Below are 16,935 nucleotides of genomic sequence, written 5' to 3'. Positions count from 1 at the left end.
ATCAGAGAAATTATAGACCACCTTTAGCTTGGGCCACCAGGGAAGACTAATTGAACATTGCCTTGAGCTGGATATTGAAAGATGATTTGGGACTCATGAAAACCTCTACCTAAATTTGCTACTTTAATTTAGTTTAGTTAAAAAGGGGCATTCAAAAGTGGTATATCTAGGTACCTTTTTCATAAGTAACAAAATTTGCTACAGGGTAGGCCAAAAGTCATGTTTTAAAAACTTTTTGAAAATTATTTTTTATTTTTTGCTATTTATGAGATTTGATTTTTCACATATAATATAAATTCATTTCTTATATGTACTGTATATGATGTTATGATATTATAAATTAAAAACAAAAAATAAAGGAGTTATTAAATAGCAAAGCCTTTTGTGACTTTGGGCCCATCCTCTATATCAAAATGAAGCAGAGCAATGTAGAGCAAAGCACTGTTTTGTTGTGGTTACTAGAGTTATTTACAAAGATAAAAGCATATGATAACCATGACAAATGTCTGATGAAGTTTCAAACAACATAGAGGGAGAAAGTTGTTTCATTCAAGGATGGCATATTATCTGAGACTTTGGGCTTTGATCAGAAAACAGTCATGTTTTCTTTTGACAAAGCCTTGTTGCTCTTCACTCTAAAAAACAAAAGATATATAGACCATAATAATATTACCATAATAACACTTTTTTTGGCCTGAGTCCTTCATCAGATCATGGAAGCATTATTGCACAAAGCATTTTATTGATGTTTCATCACTTTCAGTCATGTCCAAATCTTTTTTACCTCTTTGTTTTTTGTTTTTGTTTTTTGACAAAGATATTGGAATGGTTTGCTATTTTCTTTTCCAGTTCATTTTACAGGTGAGGAAACTGAGCTAAATAGTTAAGTAAGTTGCCCAGGGTCATACAGCTAGTTAGTTTCTGAGGCTAGATTTGAATTCAGGAACAGTTTTCCTGACCCTAGGCCCAACACTCTATCTACTATATCACCTAGCTGCCCTGTATTTTGTTAGTGTGTGAAAAATGTTGAAGAACAACACATGAGTTGACACTTTTAGTCTGGAACAACCAGGACAGCACAGGGAAATGGATGAAATAGGAAAGGATGCTGTATCTACTATGGAGAGGGGCACTGGGAACTACTAAAGTTCATTTCTGTAATTTTAGATTGGGGGTGAAGGGTTCTCTCACTCCATACCAGAGAGAAAGCATTTCTCTATAACCTTCCTTCTTTCTGCTCCAACTTTTTCATCATGTTATATATGTACCTGTTTTTCTCATTCTCTGTCTCTCTCTCTCTCTGTTCTGCTATTTGTCTATCATTATTTCTGTCTCTTCCTCATCTCTATTCTCCATTTCTCCCTTACTCCTTTTCCTCCTCCTCCTCTGTCTCTGTCTCTCTTCTCTTGCACACACACACACACAAACACATTCACTCATCCTTCTACTTGCATTTCTCTTTTTTTCCCCTCTCTAAAAGTTGCTTTGATACAGAAAAGCAAAATAAAACAAAACAACAACAAAAACAGACAGAAAAAATTAAACAAAAACCCTTCCACAGGAGATTAGAAATAAAGGAAACCTAGATTAGAAATACATATACACAATTGGCTCATTGCATAATGTTGGAAGAATCATTATCTTTTTTTGCTTCTTGTTTTTTTTCCCCCCCCCTCTGGTGCAATGAAGGCAACAAATGCATTTTTCTGTCACTTCACAAGGTTGTTAAGGAGAAAGAAAGACATTTTAAAGGATTTAGTAGAGATCTAATCCATAGTCTACAAAACTTTTTTATCCTACAAAGGAAGTATTTGCAGAGCTGATCATTTTACTAGCAGATATTGGGCATCTAGAGCAAAGTTTGCATGGAACATCAGACACTCCCTCAATTTTTCTATTAAGAATTGAATGGGTGGGGGGAGGCAGCTAGGTGGCGCAGTGGATAGAGCACCGGCCCTGGAGTCAGGAGTACCTGAGTTCAAATCTGGCCTCAGACACTTAACACTTACTAGCTGCATGACCCTGGACAAGTCACTTAACCCCCATTGCCTCACTAAAAAAAAAAAAAAAAAAAGAATTGAATGGGGGCAGCTAGGTGGCACAGTAGATAAAGCACTGGCCCTGGATTCAGGAGGACCTGAGTTCAAATTTGGCCTTATATAGTTGACACTTACTAGCTGTGTTGCCCTGGGCAAGTCACTTAACCCTCAATGCCCCACAAAAAACAGAAACAAACAAAAAATTGAATGGGTGAGGGTTAAGCAAGGTGGCTAATATATAATCTCCTGCCTCTTCCAATTTGTTAAACATTGCAAAATATTCTATTGAATTACTATTTGTGTTCAGCTGTTTTTAACCAACAGTATTGGGGTGAAAGGGTAGGGTATTCATTCACCTTTTCTAGTGCTGATTTGATACTCTGGGTAGAATTGTACAATATAAAGCCAGAAGAAAGCCTAGAGAGGATATATTTTAAGCCTCTCTCCTCAAAGCTTAGAGCGGTTAAAAAGAGGTGGCTGACAAGAAATGGATGGAAAAGGATACAAACAGGGAAAGCCAAGAGGACAAAAGCTGTCATGATACCAGTAGAAGGTAAGCTAGGATTTCTCCCTCATCCAATGATATAGGAGACTTCATAAAAGGTTGCTTCTAATCATCCTCTTGCCTGGGGTGTAAAAAGGTAGGTAGTGACGTTCTCTGTGGGCCCCAATATCCTCCTATACCTAGCTGACTATTGTCTGAAATTCTACAAGTAGACAAGCATTCTTTTTCCTTGAGGCTTTATTCTATGTTAACTTAATAAGCTTGTGTCGAATGGATGGCTGAATGGATGAGGAAACAGTGGGACATCCAATTGGAGATATCTTATAAGAAGGTGCAGATATGAGAACAGAACACAGATGTGCCATCAGAGTCAGACTTATTTGCCTTGGGGTAATAAATTAAAGCAGAGGAGAGGATGAGATTATGAAGGGAAGAAGAAAATATTCAAAGAGAACATAATATAATAACGAGGGCAATATACTACAAATCAGAAAGATCTGGGTTCATATCTGTTCTCAGACACAAATGTCCAACCCTGGATAAGTCACTTTAACCAACAAATTAGAATGTCAGTTCTTTGAAGGCATGGCTCATGTTGTTGAATTTTTTGCCATGATTCCCGGTGCTTTAAGCACAATAGTACCATAAGAATAATAAACACTTGAATGCTTGATGACTGACTGACTTTAATTCTCTCTTGCTTCAAGTTTCTCATCCCTAAAATTAAAAAAAATGGTTAGACTTAATACCTTCAGGGTCTAAACACATAATCAATCAATCCACTAGTATTTATTAAGAGCCTAGAATGTGGGGACAGCTAGGTGGTATAGTGGATAAAGCACTGGCCCTGGATTCAGGAGTACCTGACTTCAAATCAGGCCTCAGACACTTGACACTTACTACCTGTGTGACCCTGGGCAAGTCACTTAACCCCCTTGCCCTGCCAAAAACAAAAAGAGAATAGCATGTGCCAGGCACTGTGATAAACACTGGAGATAAAAAGGGGGTAAAAAATAAAACAAAACAAAACAGCCCCTACTCTCAAGAAGCTTACAGTCTAATACAGACACAATTAGAAGAGGAAAGAGAAAGAACTACCCTCCCAAAGGAGTCTTTATACTAGTTAAAAAGGTAGTAGGAGAGTCAGGAATATGTAGTGCTCTGTAAGCCTAGGGAAGAAAGAATTTCAAGAAAGATAATAAGTGCTAAATTTTGCCAAGGTTCAATTGGTGCAGAGAGATCAAGTAGAAGGAGATACAGAAGAATTAGGCTTTACAAACGTCTGTCATTCTAGTAAGTTTGTATATTAGCCCATGTTTCTGGAATAGGAATGGCTTATGACCAATTAATAGGGTCCAGAAATGAAGAGCAAGGAGACAGTAGCTCATATTGTGCTTGGGAAATTGCCCAGTGACATTAGCCATTCTCAGCTATTCCTCATGCCAAAGTAACATTTTTAGAAACAAATATTTTCCTGGTGTGGTTATATTATTGTAAGTCTTGGAATACAACAATCTCCCAGCATTCAAAGCTCCATAAGACACAAAAAGGGATGGAAAGATATTTAATGAACACAGACACATTTGAACAAATGGTCAGCAATTTAGTTCAACAAGTAATTTTAAGCACCACTAATATGAAATCACTGCTATTAAAAATGACAATTTAAGATAAAGAAAACAATTCCCTGCCAACAAGGATCTTACATTCAGCTATGGAGCATGGCAGAAGGGCAACATGCACAAAGATAAAGAAATACAAGTAATAAATATACATTGTAATTACACAGTGGGAGAGGACAAAAAGTCTGGAAATGAAAGGCCTTTTGTCAGAGGTGGAGTTTTAGATAAAACCTATCTACATTCAATGCCTCTATTTCTTCTCTTTTCACTCTCTTATAAAACCTCCCTAGTCTGTCTTCTGATCTCATCATTCAATTGAAATTACCTGCTCTGATCTTTACATGAAACTAGAAAAAACAATAAAATACTTTTATCAGAAAAAAAGAAAGAAATTACCTGCTCTGAAATGAACACTTGTCACTTAATTGCCAAATCTAATGGTCTTTTATCACTTGCAGCTCTTCTAGATCTCTTTACAAATATTTGGTAACATTACCTGCTCCTAAATACACTTTATTCCCTAGTTTGTTTGTTTGTTTTATGTGACACTGTCTTTTAATTGTTCTTTTATCAATCTGTTGCTTCTCATTCTCTTTTACTGGTTCTTCATTCATGTAATGTAGAATAAACATGAGTGTCCCCTAAGTCTTTGTCCTTTGTTTTTAAATTTTTGTTTTGTATTATCACCCTTGGTGATCCCATCATCGTACCAAGTCTCTCTGATGTTAATCCCTTCTCCACTCAGACTTCCTTCCTTATACTCTGTATATAACTTGTATAATTTATATGTTGCCTCTGAAGCATATGTGAGTAGGGAGAATGTTTGCCTTTCTCAGTATACCCAGCTCTCCACATAGTTCTTATAACATAGTAACTGTTTAATAACTGTCAACTAACTGATTGATGGACTGGGAAAGATGGGGGAGGGGTGATCCCAGGCATGGGGAAGAGATTGTATAATGCCATAGATGACAAATACAAAATGTCACATGGAGGGAAAAGCAAGTGTTCTAATTTTCCCATAGCATACATATCAAAATGAAAGGGGTCAATGTATAATGTATAATGTCTGGAAAAAGCAGACTAGAACCAAATCATAAAAGCCTAAAATGTCAAACATAGCTGTATGCATTTCATTTTTGAGGTAATTGGGAGCTACTGAATTTTTTTTTTGATGTGTTTAGTGAAAGGATTTACTTGACCCATAAAAGAAGATCCAGAATTGAGGAAGACTTCCAGGGACCAAGGACCAAGCTGTCTTAAATGAAATGAAATAGTAAGATGCAAATATTTGTTTCAAAGAATTTTAAAATATGTATTTCAAATATTTTATAAGAATATAAATTCAGATTCAAAGTGTATTAAAAGTACATTTTAGGGGCAGCTAGATGGCGCAGTGGATAGAGCACCGGCCCTGGAGTCAGGAGTACCTGAGTTCAAATGCGGCCTGGGACACTTGACACTTACTAGCTGTGTGACCCTGGGCAAGTCACTTGACCCCAATTGCCTCACATAAAAAAAAATGTACATTTGCACAGACAGGTAATCATTTGTAATTATAAAATTTTTAAAATATATCATCTCAATTGATATATCTGGTCTTTTAGTATTTAAATTTGGTAGCTCTTTAGAAGATGGATTGGAGAGGAAAGAGGCAGAGAATGCAATTAGAAGACTAATGCAATAGTCCAGGCAAGCTGCAATAAGAATGGGATTTTGTTTGATTGATGTATGAGTGGAGATGAGATGACAAATACGAGAGGTTATGTGGTGGTAGAATTTACAAGACTTTGCAACTGTTTGGACAAGGAGATGCATGAGAGAATTCAATTTCAAGAATACCTTAGTACAGGGCTCAGTGACAGAATAAAACCCAGTGATCTTTTCAACAGTAATCTATCTGTTGAGTTTGAGATATTTACAGGAATCCAATAGTGATGCCCAGTACAAGGCCAAATATGGGAGAATGAATGGTGTGGAGATAGATGAGAGCTAAATATGCAGATTTCAGAATAATCTATATGGTGATGGTAATCAAACTCTTGGGGGCCAATGAAGTAATTGAGGGTAAGTAGAAAGAGAATGTCCCAGAACAAGGTTGTGCTAGATACTCATAAATATGGGAAAGAATATGCATGATGACCCTGCAATGGAGACTAAGAAGGGGCTAGAAAGGTAGGGAAAGATTGAAGAGAGAATGAATTTTAAGCAGGTGTGTGATCATCTTCATAAATGGGCCACAGAAGTCAAGAAAGATGAGAATCAGGAAGAGAACATTGGATATTATATGGGATTTAAGATTGGAAACAAATTTATTATCAGAAAGGAACTGAATCAATCATCCAGAAGAAAGGGATATTAAGCAGACTTCCCATTGTTTTCCCTCTGTACCAAATTAATGTTAAAGAACTAGCACCCAGTAGGTTGGGTGTATCTCATGTGAAGGGTCTGTGGAACCTCATGAATAGGATGAAAAGGTAGTTATGAATGACCAATACTATGATGAACTATATCACAGATCAATTGATATATAGAAGTCATTGTGAATTGATTTGTCAGGTCATTTCTTGAATACAGGATATTCTATGAATAAAACAAGGTGAAGATAAATGTTTGGGGGATCTTGGAAATGAATATCAAGGAAGCAAATTATTTCAAAATAAGCCTCTGTAAGGCAAATTTTATCTATCCTATAATATGAACCACAGATGGTCCTAAATTTGGGGAACAATTTTCTTTTTAAAAGATTTTCAAATGTGCCAAATCCTTGAGGAAAACTTATTGAGGCATTAATTCAGCCCCTCTTACCAGGAAAACTGCCAATGATTCATAAAGGCTCTGAGATACGTTGGAAGGAGTACTGGACAGAGAGATTAGATATATACTCCCTACTCCTTATTCTTCTTATTGCTATTAGTTTATAACAAACAGGCTCATATAGGGCTTTAAGGCTAAAAGAGCACTTCCCCATCACCCCTTACATATTTCTTTAAGGTACATACAATTAATTATTATTACCTCCAAAGTATGTGTCCTCAGACAATTCACTTCATTCTTACGGGTTTCAGTTCTCCACAAAAGAGGTTCAATTAGATAATCTCAAAAACCTCTTCTCTAAATTTTTTTTCTTATCCTAAATCATGGTGTTTCATGACAAAATAGAGACTCTCTTGAGTCCTATGATATGATAAAAAATAGCAGTTTAGAGCTTAATGTGAAGATAAATTCCCTAATAGTGACTGAAAAGTGGAACGGAGTAAATGAGGAGGTGGTGTTACTCCTCTTTGTAGTCTACTCTTCAGGATTAACTGGTTAACTAATTGTCAAGTATGGGGTAAAAGAAATATCTTTTGAAGCTTGGGTTGGATTACTTTGTCACTGAGATCTCTTTCAAATCTGAAATTATCTGGTGAGTTGATTCTTGTCCTCAAAGTAAGCAGAATACACAGGGCCCTGTTAAAGTGATAGTATTGTGTGAGTCCCACTTTCCTGGAAGATAACGTCGCTTCCATTACACAACTCCTTTCACTTCCTGCCACAGAGATCAGAATTATTGTGACAGAATTACACACAATTGCGTTGTTATGAAAACAAGGAAAATATATTTGTCATTGACATAGTCTGAGCTTCTCTCCACAAAGCACCTCTCATCAATATTTCACATCACAAAGTGGAACTGAGAAGGTGGCCTTTGAAACCATGAAAAATTAGGCCAGGATTGGTTTGACCTGAACAAATTCAAGAGGGGAAGCCTCACAAAGGAGGACCTTTTTTCATTATTTAGAAAGACACAGAGGCAGATGGGCAATTGTTTCTGGCACAATTTTCTTATACAACATATTATGTACATAGAAAATGCTATGAAAAGAAAGAATGCCCTACATTTATTACTGAAATGTTTCTGTTCCATCACATTGTTTAGTAAACACACTTGTATTATGAGATGTAGATGGCTGTCATTTAGCTTTGTGTTGGAAATAGCCAATATCCATCTCAGTTTCCTATAACATTATTTTCTCTAATTTTTGTTGTTCTAAGGTAAGATCTTTGATAAAGTCATCTTCCAGAGTTGACTGAAAGGGAAGTTTTCACATGTTTTTCTTCCCTGAATTTAAAAGAAAACATTCTGCCTCCAATGATTACTCATACTGCCTTAATGCTTAGCTAATGTGAATTTTATCTAGTCTAGTTTCTCATATAGGGCTTTTTTTGTTTGTTTTTGTGGGGTTTTTGGTTTTTGGTGGGGCAATGAGGGTTAAGTGACTTGCCCAGGGTCACACACCTAGTAAGTGTCAAGTGTCTGAGGCCGGATTTGAATTCAGGTCCTCCTGAATCCAGGGGCGGTGCTTTATCCACTGTGCCATATAGCTGCCCCCTCAAATAGGTAGAAAAATACCAGAAATTAAAAGCTAAGGAGGTGAATTAAATTTGCAAAGTTATACAGATCCAATTATCATATATAAGATAAAAAGCTAACTCTTCTTTCTTTGGTTTTAAGGTTCTTTCTAGTACTGCATGCTACCTCTTAGGTATAAGTATTCCTAAATTACAGATGATAAAATTGGGTTTCAAAGTGACTTGTCTGGGTCGCAAAGCCAGTAGATGCCAAAGCCACAAATTGCATTCAGGTTTTATGATGCTAATATAATGTATTTTCCATTACATACTAGGGAAAAAAATCTATGCAACAAAAACATCAATTGAATAGATTGCTAAAGTGGGAAAAAACCCAAAACTAATTTGATATTAGCAAGGTGTAATAGACAAAGTGCCAAACCAGCAAGTTTACACACCTGTGCTTTAGTCCTAGTTCAGATACTTGATGGAGTGACTTTGATCAGAACATAGGCAGCTCTTACATTCTTGCTTTCATATTTGAATCCACAGAAGAATGTTCTAACAAACGTCCGTGATTCAGTGCTAAAAACATCAATAAGATTCTCAGGAATGGGACAATATGTAGAATTTTCTAAGAGCATGTGTTAGCCCAAATTTGATTCTTATAACTAAGCTGTATTGGGATGGTAAGACCAATCTGTGTTCCTTATCAAAGCCCAGATGTATTCACCATATTTCATTTGTTCTATTTTATTAATGTTTTTTGTTTTCACATTAGGGTCACTTCCACATAAGTCCTTGAATAGGGAGGTGAAATAACTAGAATTGTATGACTTTGCAGCTACTTAGAGGATGAATTATAGAGACCCTAACATTCACTTTCTGCTTCTGGGGGATGATGAAAAATGAGGGATTCAGACTAGATGATTTTCTAAATTCCCTTTTAGCCATGAATCCATATTTATAAAATCTCTGAAATAAAATAGCTTCTCTTGATGAACTCTAAGGTAACTAAGATTGCTACAAGTTTTTCATCCACACATGTATACAATAATGTCTTTTTTTCCTTTTTTTTTTCTGTTTTTTTTTTTTATTTTTAGTGAGGCAATTGGGGATAAGTGACTTGCCCAGGGTCACACAGCTAGTAAGTGTTGTGTCTGAGGCCAGATTTGAACTCAGGTACTCCTGACTCCAGGGCCGGTGCTCTATCCACTGTGCAACCTAGCTGCCCCTACAATATTATCTTCACATTCCTACAAACCCTAAGGGAAATTGTAAGGATTTGAAAAAAATTGTTTTTATTTTATAATATCAAATTTATTTGATCCTAGGATAATTAGATACAGGGAGAAGAACATTTCAAGCATTTTGCATATTATTTTGTTAAGAAATAATTTAATTTTGCAAATGTTTATCAGTGATAAATAACTGCACATGTATCATCTATATTAGATTGATTACCATCTCTGTGAAGATAATGGAATGGATGGAGGGAAAGAATTTAGAATGAATTTTTTTTTTAAAAGCCCAATCAATGTTAAAATTGTTTTTACATGTAATTAAAGAGGAGAACAATATTATTGTAAAAACAAATATTTATTGAGTATATGCAGTAGGACAGAAGTTAGGAATATGAGATGAAGACAGAACAATCCCTGCCCTAAAGAAGTTTACATTCTATTAGTCCATATTGTGCAATAGCCGTAATAAGTGGAATTCCCCACCTTTCACCTAAAAAACTTACAACTTATTACAAAATGATTCATTTTAAACCTTTCCATAATGTTTAACTCATTGCTCATTCATGACTTGTACGGGGTGACATAGATATTACATATTAGATGAAGGATTTGAACTCAGGTCATGATGACTATGTCTAATTCACCATGCTGCCCCTCTTCAGTTTAGCTTAGAAAATTCAGATAAGTTTTGGGAGTTTTTTTTAGAACACTAAAGCTAAGGTTTTAAAAAAAATGTAGGAAAAATTGTGTCAAGTCAAACAGGACTCAATTATCAGGGTTAATAAAATAGGGCTGTTTTCATTGTGCTTGAGAAGTCTGTATATATTCGCAGAGCTTGTTACCTTCACAACATAAATTAATCCATCAGTCAGGGTTTCAGGAACTTCAGTTCCACTTAATCTTTGAAAATGTCCACTTTTCAAATGGAGATGCAATGGAAGAGGGTTGCAGTCCTGCTGATAGAGTGATAATTATTAACATGTGTGAAGGGAACTTTTTAAACTTCAGTTTATTTTTTATAATACAGGAGGTATTTCCTTTAAAAAAGTTGGTGTGGGGTAGCTAGGTGGGCAGTGGATAGAGCACCAGCCCTGGAGTCAGGAGTACCTGAGTTCAAATCCAGCCTCAGACACTTAACACTTACTAGCTGTGTGACCCTGGGCAAGTCACTTAACCCCAATTGCCTAACTAAAAAAAAATAAATAAATTTTTAAAAAATTTTAAAAAATTAAAAAAAAAAGTTGGTGTTAGGAAGATTAAACATAGGAAAGGATTTGTAAAAAAAAATGCTTCAAAGGTAGCTAAAGGTATAGCCACAGTATGTCCCTTACTTTTCCTGAATAGGCCTGATTGTAATATTCTATTCAATGGTGCTCATATATTATTGGAAATCTGAATATACCAACACTTCAATGGATCCATGAAGCTCATGGATGTGGAGAATCTTCATTAGTGCACATTGAAATTTATCACTGTCTCCTCATCCTGTTTGATTTTTGTTCACATTCTTCTATTTTTTCTTCATGCCAGATCAATTCAACATGTTAGAGACCTTCCTCTATTCCGGCCCACACACAAAATTTAAGTGTTCTATGTGTTGCCCCTTGCTCTCACCACATTGTTCCTTTTTCAATCATGCCTTAAACAATATTTCCTTTTTTCTTCTTCTTAAGCATAAATTATCATTGAAAGTTTGGTGCGCCTTTCTTGAAAATAATGTGAATCTCTCTTCATTGATCTTTGGGTTACCCAATATTTTATTCATCAGAAATTAGGGAGTTCTAACTTTTTTACCCATACAATATCATTGTTAAAATGATTATGTTTATAAGGAATCACCATGGAATCTTTAAAAACACTGCATATCATACCAAAGACAGTCTATTATACCATATTCCTCTTATCCAGTTATATGACATTTACACTGCCCAGCCCAAATGTATGTACTTATATACTGAATCAGTGTCATTGAAATATATGTCATGTCTGGAAATAGACTTTTATTTTGACAATTTATTTTTTTTCCTGTATGGATTTTTAGAACAATAACTTTTCAATCCTCCAGTACATCTAAATGAAAATGACTTGTGATTAATCTGGGGATTTCTTCAATTAGTATAAAGTATCCACAAATAAGAATCTCCAGAGGAAACTGCACAAGCCACCCAACTTAAGAATAGCAACATAGATGTGTATACACATACACATGCAGACATAGATATATGCATATACATTTACATAGCATATACTTTTGTTCAATGCATAATAAATGAAGCATTTATACTGTGCTTCTTATGTGCTAAACCTTGAGAATATATATATATATGTATGTATATATATGTGTGTGTATATATATATATGTATATATATGTGTGTGTATATATGTATATATATGTGTGTGTGTATATATATATATATATATATATATATATATATATATATACGTGTGTGTGTGTGTGTGTGTGTATGCAAGAAAAATTGGTCTTTGCCCTCCAAGAGCTTATATTCTTATAAGGCGAAGACATCATGACAAGAAGAATGGGAAAATACTGGTGGTAATGGTGGGAGAGACAACATGTTATAGACATAAACAAGAAATGGAATGTAAGCCGAGGTTTGGGCAGGATAACGTGAATGCTTACTTATCAGAGCTCCTCATCCCAGAAGTGGAGAACAACGTTCTCATGGATGAAATAAATGTATTGCAGAAAGTAGTGGAGAGGCACATGATGATTTCAAAGCGTCTGCAACATAAAACTAATGAGGAGCTCCTGGAAGGATAAAAGTTAAATATTTAATTAAAGAATTAGATGATAGGAAGAGAAACAGGGTTGATCATATGGAAAGACCAAGGAATGACAAGAGGAAAATCAGAGTGATCAGCTAGTACCCTTATGATGTTAACAGAAAACAAGGAAGTGCTCTAGCATATTTGATGAATGACTTGTGGAAAAGTTATTGGAAGGCAAGAATAAGAAGAATCACACAGTATGAGTAGGCTTGGATGGCTTCCCATCTGCTCAGAGGGAAGAAATAAGTTACATCATTGATCCATTTTAGTAATGCCATCTGAAATATTATGTGACTAGGGAGAATTTTTGCTTTTCTTTGTATACCCAGCTCTCAGCATAGTTCCTATAACACAGTAAGTGTTATTGACTGACTGATTGACTGCTTTGGATTTCCAAGAGGGAAAGATGAGGAGGGAGATGATCCCAGGCATGGAGAAAAGGTTGTGCGATGACACAGGGGATAAATACAGAATGTCACATGCAGGGAATAGCAAGTATTCTAATTTTACCATAGCATACATATCAAAATGATAGGGGTTAGCATATAATGTATAATTCCTGGAAAAAGGATACTAGAGCCAAATCATAAAAGCCTAAAACCTTTTTAGAAATAGGGGGTTATCTCCTTGATAATATCTATCTATCTATCTATCTATCTATCTATCTATCTATCTATCTATCTATCTATCTATCTATCTATCTATCTATCATCTATCTATCATCTATCTATGTATCTATTGATTTATCTAAATTTGCAAACTATTTTATACATATCATCTCATTTGATCCTCACAGCAACTATGTGAGATAGATTCTTTTATTTTACAGGTGAGGAAAGTTAAGTTTAATACTCTAGTAAATGTCAGAGGGATGATTCAAATTCAAGTTCACTTGAGTCCAAATTCTGCTAACTGCATAAATATCTTGTAACATGATTGTTGCCTTCTTTCAAATTAAACAAGAGTCCTTTGATATTCTTGAACTTTTATACTTCCAAAAATTGTTGTTGACATTTTTTTCTAGCTCTATAAAATAATTCTTTGGTAGTTTGATGGATATGAAACTGAATACAATAAATAAATTTAAGCAGAATTGTCATTTTTATTATATTAGCTTACCTATAAATAGTTAATATTTTACCAACTGTTTAGATCTGTCTTTCATTGTCTGAAAAGTTCTTTGTAATTATATTTATATAGTTACTGGGTTTGTCTGGGCAGATAGAATCCCAAGCATTTTATATATCTGCTATTATTTTAAATGGAATTTCCTTTTCTATCTCTTCCTCGGTGGGTTTTGTTGCCAGTATATAAAAATGCAGATGATTTATGTAGATTATTCTATATCCTGCAAATTAGCTAAAGTTAATTGTTTTAACTAGTTTTTAGTTGATTCTCTAGGGTTCTCTAAGTTTACCATCATATCATCTGCAAAGAGTGATAATTTAATTTCCCTCATTTCCTATAAATATTCGTTCAACTTTCTCCTGTCTTATTGTTATAGTTACAGATAATGCTTGCTCTTGGTTTTAGATAGATACTACTTATTTTAAGAAAGGTCCAATTGATTTTTTTATTTACTTGTGTTTTTTAAGGGAATGGGTATTACATTTTGTCAAGAGCTTTTTCTGCCTCTATTGAGATGAACATATAATTTTTGTTGTTTTTATTATTGATATAGTCAATTATGTTTATAGTTTGCCTAATCATGAACCAGTCCTGCATTCCTACTATAAATACCACCTTATTGTAGTATATGATATTTGTGATATATTGCTGTAACCTCTGTGCTAGTATTTAATTTTTTAATCAATGTTCATTAGAGAAACTGGTTCATATACGCTTTCTTTGCTTTTGCTTTCCCTGGTTTAGGCATCAAAATCATATCTGCATCAGAAGAAAATAGTATTTCTTCATTACCATTTTTTCAAATAATTTGTATGGTGTTGGAATACATTGTTCTTTAAATTAGTTGGGGAATGGCTGCACAAGTTGGGGCACATGTTTGTTTTGCAATACTATTGTCTGATAAAAATGATGAGGTGAGTGTTTTCAGGGGGAAAAATGGCAAGGCGATTGGAAAGTGAAGTGAAAAGAACTAGTAGATCATTATGTGTGGTAAAAAATAATGTTGTTATAATGATCAACTATGAAAAATGACTATTTTGATTAATTCATTAATCCAAGACAATTCCAAAGGATTGCTGATGAAAAAAATAGCTTTTCATATCAAGAGAGAATTGATTAGCTCTGAGTGAAAATGTAAGTATAATTTTCTTTATTTTTTATATTGTTAATATGGACATATGTTTTGCATGATTCCACAGGTACAAATGATACCATATCTTTTGCATTCACAGTAGGTGAGGGGGTCTCAAGGATGAGATAATCTGTAATTCGAATTTTAAAAAGAAAGCGATGTTGGGGCAGCTAGGTGGTGCAGTGAATAGAGCACTGGCTCTGGATTCAGGAGGACCTGAGTTCAAATATGACCTCAGACACTTGACACTTACTAGGTGTGTGACCCTGGGCAAGTCACTTAACCCCAATTGCCTCACCAAAAAAAAAAAAGAAGAAAGGAATGTTAAAAAATATATAATGAATTTATTTGTAAAAGAAATTATCTTTGACACTATTTGACATACCTCTCTTTATTGTACATTGTGTAAACTAAAGCCTATAGAAGTTAAGTGACTTGTATAAGATCCCATAAATAGTAAGTACTAGAGTTCTAGTTTGAATACAGGTTGTCTGATTTCAGACACTGCTCTTTGCTTTAGTGTTTTGCCTCCCATAATGAGGACATGGAGATGGGTTAAAATAACCCAGAATAGATTCTCTCAAGGAAGTAGAACTGACAGTAGTATGAAATAAGAATATTGATTCATTAACTTTGCACTTTCTGTCTTGCAATTGTCAACTATTTTTGAAGCAAAGGACAAAGATCCTGGCTGTAACTAGTAAGGTTCCCATGAGGATACATAGATAAATAAACCTTACTATTGCCTAAAGAGAGTCAGAAGAGATTTGAAATTCATGAACAAAGGTTCTATCCTGTCATTTCCTTGGAGAGGCAGTGTGGTGGAGAATTCAGACTCAGGCTGGAGAGAGAAGATTGGGTTCAAATCTTCCACTGATCTTTATTAGTCAAGTGACAATAGGCTAGTAATTTGGTCCCTTCAACTTTTATTAACTCATCTGTAAAATGAAAATGTTACACTAGATTGTCACCAATGTCTCCTCTGGTCCACATTTTATGATCTTTTCTCTCCTTCCCTCTCCTAATATGTATGTTAAAAGGCCCAAGGACCTACAAAACTTTACAGGACCAAAGATCTGACATCAGCATGTCCAGCGTAGACAACTTCCAGAGAGTCCCTTTTACATAATTTTATTTTGAGATTTGAGATTTCAAGATATGGCATTATAAAACAATATGCTACTGCAAGAAAGTTCAAAGTAGGTTAATGTTAATGAAATGTACAAGCAGAGACTAGTAAGCCACTTGACAAGAAGGATAAAAGTTTCTCATTGGGTAATGCTCATTCCCTCATGAACATGTTATACTAATCCTCTGAACCCCTGAGGAATTTATAATGTATTCAATTATTGTACATTTGCCACAGAATCTAATTGTTTATTTTTCCTCATGCATCTTATCACTCCACTCAAATTATAGTCTTCTAAAAATTGAACATTTTATGCACCTTTATATCTAGCACAATGTGAAGATTAAATAACCCACTCCAAACCAATAAATATTGATTAAGTACCTACTATGTGCCAGGCACTGTTCTAAATAAGGAGTATCCAGTCCCTGCTTTCAAGGAACTTACAATCACAAAAAGTAGACAAAACACAAAAGGGAGCCTTTAGGAGTTACTTGGAATGGGGGCATCTTATTCCGTGGAGCTGAAATAAGACAGAGCAGCATATACAGAGTAGAAGGAACTGAGAGTCCATCTTCTGTCCTCTATAAAGGAGGGCTTTGAGAGCAATGTAATATTCTGCCTTCTAACCCTCCAATCAGCTCAGAGAGAAGGCTGGGGAAAGTTATGTCAAGCAAGGTTTTGATTAGCCACAGGGTAATGAGTTTAGAGGTAATGAACTCATCTTAGAAAGACATCTTGAGTTAAACTAGAAGATCAGCAGTTGCAAATTTGTTTATTTTCTTTGTATGCTTTGATACACTATAAAATGCTAGCTATGGTTATTATTGATGGTAGGGTTTTTAGGCATTTGTTATGACTGTGGTAGTGATGATTGAGAGCTTTCAATTGTTCTTAACTCATATGAAGTCCTGGTGGATGGAACAAGCTTGCTGTATAGCCTTCTATCCCAGAGTGAGGGTCAACCCAGTGAAACTGATGTTACAGAGTGAAGGCTGCTTCAGTCTTTC

General features: G+C 35.0%; 1 pseudogene; it reads right to left on the bottom strand.

The window, feature by feature from the left end:
• LOC122753811 overlaps nucleotides 1–4,780 on the bottom strand; it is a 39,450-nt pseudogene extending 34,670 nt beyond the window's left edge.
• Between the last annotated feature and the right edge of the window lie 12,155 nt (nucleotides 4,781–16,935).

This window comes from Dromiciops gliroides, chromosome 1, assembly GCF_019393635.1.
Source record: "Dromiciops gliroides isolate mDroGli1 chromosome 1, mDroGli1.pri, whole genome shotgun sequence".
In the NCBI taxonomy this organism is placed as follows: domain Eukaryota; kingdom Metazoa; phylum Chordata; class Mammalia; order Microbiotheria; family Microbiotheriidae; genus Dromiciops; species Dromiciops gliroides.
Note: the sequence above shows the minus strand (reverse complement) of the source record. Positions and strands in the feature narration are given on the sequence as shown.